This window comes from Rutilus rutilus, assembly GCF_951802725.1.
Source record: "Rutilus rutilus genome assembly, chromosome: 5".
NCBI classification, from domain to species: Eukaryota; Metazoa; Chordata; class Actinopteri; order Cypriniformes; family Leuciscidae; genus Rutilus; species Rutilus rutilus.
In genome coordinates, this window is record NC_140213.1 from 41,363,488 (window position 1) to 41,369,487 (window position 6,000).

The window sequence follows — 6,000 nt, forward strand, 5'->3', positions numbered from 1 at the left end:
GCTTAATAAACATGGGAAATCTCTCTTTTTCCCTTCTAGAGTGAATTGCGTCGCACACCCTCGAGGTTAGACCTTGAGAACAGAGCGCCGAGGAAGTGGAAATTGGTGAAACGATAGGAAGGAAGATATGGAGACGGAAAGAAAGAGAGAAAGACACCTTTGTTAGCTATCTGCTGTCGCCTCAATGGTCTGCGTTTAGCGTGCGCACACCCCGTCAGGCAACAATACACAGAATAATTTAACCGCATATTTCATTTTAATTAACTGTGATATAATGCAATGTGACTCTCAGCCTCCAGAGGAAAGAACACAATATTGGCTTGATGAATCTACTGGAGCCACTCGCAGTTTCTCTTCTCACCTCATGGGATTCAGGTATCATTAGAGATAAGCAGAGATCTGCTTTTTGTCTCGCATTTAAAAAAAAAAGGTGCAGACACATGGGTGACTGCAGAAGTGTTCAATATTAATAGCCTTTCATCAAGGACACAATTAGGACACCTCTATTTGACACATTCCATAGGAGTCAGATGAATATGTATATCTGGTGTTCTGGAATGTGCCATTGCACAAAAAGCGACAGGGTGAAATGAGACTTGCACAAAAAGACAATGGCTGATTGTTTGTTTTACAATTCGGTCGGTTTCAAGCCGTGCAGCACAAATAGTTTTTAAGCGAAGTTGCAGTGCCGCTGCAAAAAGTGACTTTAGCGCTTTCAAACCGACAGTGACTCTAGCGTGAAAGAGAACTGCAGCTCTATACAAAATAATAATATGATTGCCTGGCTACTACGTTGAGTATTTCATTTAATAACATACACTGAATGAAACCCAAAAAGATAAACAGCTTAAATCATTTGATTTCAGTCAGATATATTGAAAATATTAAATTTGGTACTTGCGTGCTACTTGAATGAAGCAGGCCTAATGCTATAGTTAAAAAAGGTACAATAATCTACAAAAAGGGTTAACATTGAAAATGTATGTGCTTTATGTAGGAAATCTCTGAATTAAAAATGTTGTTTTAACTGACAAATAAGGTAAAACGAACAAAAGTCATTTTTAATGGATAGTAAAAACTGATTTTTTATGTAACAATTTTAGGTTACCCCCTTTTTAGTGTAGAATATAATATCTCTAAATATACAACTGAAGGCATGTTGCATGCAAAGCGTATTCTCTAATAGTGTGCTTCTGTATTCTTTAGCCTTTTTTTTTTTTTTTTTTACAATCATATAAAAACATGCATTCCCTCTTACCAATTACTGTAGGGTTTGGTCTCATTTCCGGTCTCATCTCTGGTAAAAAACTATATTGTTACATTTGTCTTTCCTTACAGTGTAAAATTGTCTGTTTTACACCAAAAATCAACTAAGAGTTATTGAAATTGGCCTACATATCAATTATAATTGGAGACTGAGGTGTACAGAGGTCTCTGCCCACTGCCACTGATAGCACAGTCAATCTCCAGGCATGCTTTGCCTCCTCTTTCATTAACAAGGCCTGCTAATTACAGCCATATGAACTATCCTCCAGATCTAAAGCGTGGCACTGCACACATCGTAATTGAGCACACCATTGATATATATATATAAAAAAGGGATTTAACTTCATTTAAAGCTCCTGACTCAGATTAATTAGATGTGGTCCTGCATTGGAACCACTTTGCTCTGTGATCATGGTTTAAAGGGTCCAGTTGTGGAGATATTGAAATGATGTTTGTTTTGCTCATGAGTCTACGATGTCAGCCACCAGGGCCCAATTAGCCAGCAAGCAGAAGCCTCTGTTAGTTTCTCCTCTTTAGCTTTGACAAGCAGTGGAGGCCCGTGTGGTTATATTTCTCTTCTTACCCCGATGCTACAACCACACTGCTCCCTTACACTGTTCAGACATGTGGTGACAGTAACGTGTAGTCAAATGATGATTCCTGGATTACAAACATACAGTATCTGTCCCTCTTCAGTTCAGAACTGCAGTGAAAAATATATATACGTATTATCTGTCTATTGCAATAACATGGCATTTTCCATGGCATTATTTGGATTTAAATGAGAATAACATTGGTGAATATGAAATTGGAATATAATTATTTATATATTTAAAAAGATATATTTTTGAATAATAAGATGCCTAGAGTGTTCCAATTTTTGTGGATATTTTGATATTTATTCAATAAAATGTTTTGTATGCCAAACTGGTGGTTAATGTAAATCAAAAAGTAAGATGATTTAGTGCTTGAAGGTTTCTCATCATCATCTTCCTTCCTCTGCGGCTGGAATACACTTTTGGTTCTTCGAGACAAATGATTTAAAGCAAACTTTGAAGAGACTGATCATTGTCCAGGTTGTTGCTCAGCGAGTACTGCATGTCGGTATGTACTTTCCATGATTTGTCATATTCTAAATGTCTACCAAGTGTATCATCTGACAACAAAGACTTTTTTTATATATAGGGATAATCCATCCATCCTACTCATCCTTACTCTGTATGACTTTCTTTCTTTCTGGCATGGAACATAAAAGGAGTTATTTAGCTTTAGTTATTTTGAGTTTAAAAGCTGCTCTTCTACATTGAAAGTGAATGGTGACCACAGCTTTCCCGGGTTTCCACAGACTTTCATTGTATGGACAAAAGGAAGCTTGAACATTTTCCTTTTGTGTTCTGTTCAAGAACAGTTTTGTACTGCAACAACAACACAAGGGTGAGTAAATAATGATTTTTTTTTTATATATATATATATATATATATTTGAGTGACTATGTCTTTAAGGACTTTGACAGACAGAAGCATGCGAGTGAGTGTCGGAGAGATACGGGGTGGATGATGGCAGGAGGAGGAGGAGTCTAGGCGTGAGACAGACAGGGGGAAACAAAGCCATCATCTCCCTGTGCTTGCCCTTCTCTCCCCTCTCCTCCACTGCACCAATTACTGCCTCCCCTGCTCACCCATCAGTATGCAGCAGGGCTCACTCTCAGCACCACTCGCCCCGGGCCATTGAATACGTTACCTCTGCTGTGGGGTGAGGGGCTCCAGGGCAGTGCGCCCCGTAACCCCGTGGATAATTTGGGATTCCTGCTCCCCACTGACGAGGAGAGAAGTTGTGGTAAAGAGAAAACAAATAAAGGAATAAGGTCTGCGCAGACACCTACCCAGAGATCTACTGATTTATTGATTCCTTCATTCTTTCATTTGATTTGTGTGAAATTGTAATTAAGCTAGCTATTTATGAGCTCTCCATGGCAAGACTCTGGCTAACACTATATTGGTACCCACAGGTAGAGCCATTAGCAATACATAATTAACTCTTATTTGTTCTCTATGGAATAATAGGAGGAAAGTACTTGGTCCAGGCTTATGCCTGCTACAGACTGTGTGATTAAACTTGGGTACGACGTGTATGTGGACTGTACTATGATGACACTTACAGTATTAACGTCATCAACATGCGCTAGTGGTAAACAAATAGAGCAAGATGAATCGCACTTTGGCAATTGTGGTTTTTGTGTGCGCTGAAAAAAAGAGGAGGAAACGAAAGAGGAGAATATGGAGGCGGTCGTGGCTAGGGAAAAGAGGCCATCTTGGCATGCCATTTTTGCAAACAGAGGTAAGTAGTTTTAAGTTTTAACGGCATGTCGTGTTGATCAATACGGCATTTCATGAAGCATTTTTATTGGCTGTCAGTAAACGTATAGGTCGTAGCAGCAAACACACTGTGAGACGATCATGCTAAATTTCTGACACTGTTAGAAAATTATCTCAGGCTATCTTTGGTCGCAAGACTGTGACATTGGCCGTCTTTGAACCTCTCTCGCTGTATGACGTAGGACCACCGGTCAGACCACGGACATCGTGATTGGTCATCTTTCTTAAAATTGTACAATGTGTATTGGGCATTATGATGATCCAGAAATGTTAATGACTTGAATTAATTATTGATGCGTTTGAAGCTTTTGGTTTGATTGACAGTGATGTGGAAGACAAAAACGATCTGAAAAGTTTAGTCTTTATAAATAACATAAACCACAGTATTATACAGTAGAATGGAAAATTAAGTTTTGGGTTACCACGGCCGTTATATATATATATATATATATATATATATATATATATATATATATATATATATATATATATATATATATATATATATATTTCATTTGGGAATTTATGAATGTAAACATCACATTCATTTGGCCAGTTCACACCAAGAATGAATCAGAAACATCACTGAGCAATGATAAACACGTGACAGCCAATCAGAATCCACCACATGCATTTAAAGCAGCAGACCACAGAACTGCAGCACATAGTAAACAGAACATTATAATGTGCTGGTGTGAACGCTATTATAGTTATCTTTATAGTTATCATTTCTGGTGTGAACAGGCTTTTAGTATATCAGATACTTATCGTAAAATTAAAGCTACTCAGGCTAATCACAAAATTTGGGTTGAAATATTTTTTCTTAATGCTTACACTGTACAAATCAGAACAGCAAGAACACACACACACACACACAAAAAGATATAATCCCCTGCACTGTTGAGTTTGTTTAGTGCAAAAACGTTTTAATCGAATGCCGTGTCCAGTTTGTTTAGGACATGGTGTGACGCGAGAGAAATGACAGTAGTGCTAGTTTCAGTTATGGCAATGGTGAATATCAGAAAATAGAGTGCAACAGGTGAAAGTAAAGGCTCTTATTTCTTTTTCTCCACAGGGAAACTGATTTTGATCGATAACTTATAAACCTTTAAAGACAGATCTACTGTGAGCTTAATCCGTGGTATTTCCTTCTGTTGAAGCTGTCAGCCTGCATTATTTAATTTTATTTTTAAAATCATCATTTTATGGACATTACCCATGATTTAAATAAAAGCAGCATGTGCCAAAATAGCTCCGCCCACTTCCATGAAGCACTGGGAATGATATAATCAAATCAATCGCTCTACGCTAACATTTAAAATACTTAAATGCTTGTATATGCATATTTTGCAATAAACTTAAAAATATATTATGTATAAATTTGTAAATGAGTAGTTTTATATTTCTCCATCATTTTTAATTCAATTATGCTGTTTGCACTAAAGCCATTAAGTACACAGTCTTGTACATTTGTCTTTTTGTCTGATTTTCAAATACTTTTTTTGCTTCAAATCAAAGACTTTTTTTAAATCCCTATCGGGAAAAGAAGAATGTAAAAATAATTCCGGAACAAGCAGCACTGAAAAAGAGGGCGGGCACTGTTGCACTCTATATCTGCAACTGACCAATCAGAATCAAGTCGCACGATTGCTCTTAAGGTGAGCGAATTTTAAAGTACTGAGGTTTTGCTAATATAGGCCTACAAAGTGGATCTACACGCAAATATGTAGTCAGATGTTTATTCATCTACTGTTATACAATGCAGACCGGTTATTTCTTTTTTAATGTATATTCATTGCACTTGTCCACTAACAATCATTAAAAGTTCATTATAACCAGCATATGGCTACCAAAATGTTATATTCTGTTCAGCATAGAAAATTCCTGGAAGACAAATTAGATGAAAAAAACATAAAAAGGGAAGCTGTTTGTTGAAGCTGCTTTGCATAGCCTCTATATGTAAGTTTGACTCCTACACACTGGCCTTCAAGCCTAGCCAGGGCTCTTCCCACTCGCCAGCCAACAGATGCATGGGAATAAATGCCGCCCCACAGAGCTACTCTTGTCATGTTGGAATAAACGGTGCAATGAAATCCTGCAAAATGGGAAAAGCGATCCAGGGAAACTTTCCACTTCATTGTGCTGCCTAACTAAGTTAGCAGCCGAACGAGCAAAGAGGAGAACGAAAGGGGAAAAATGCTAGAAGCGCTTATCATCAGACAAAGCTCACATTGCACCCAAAACATTTTAGAACCGAGAGGCTGACATAAATGCCTTTTTAATATGCCTCTTTTTCTCCCCCAAAAAACAGTTGGAATAATTGATTATTGCGTTAGTTAATGTAGCGATGAATCAATGA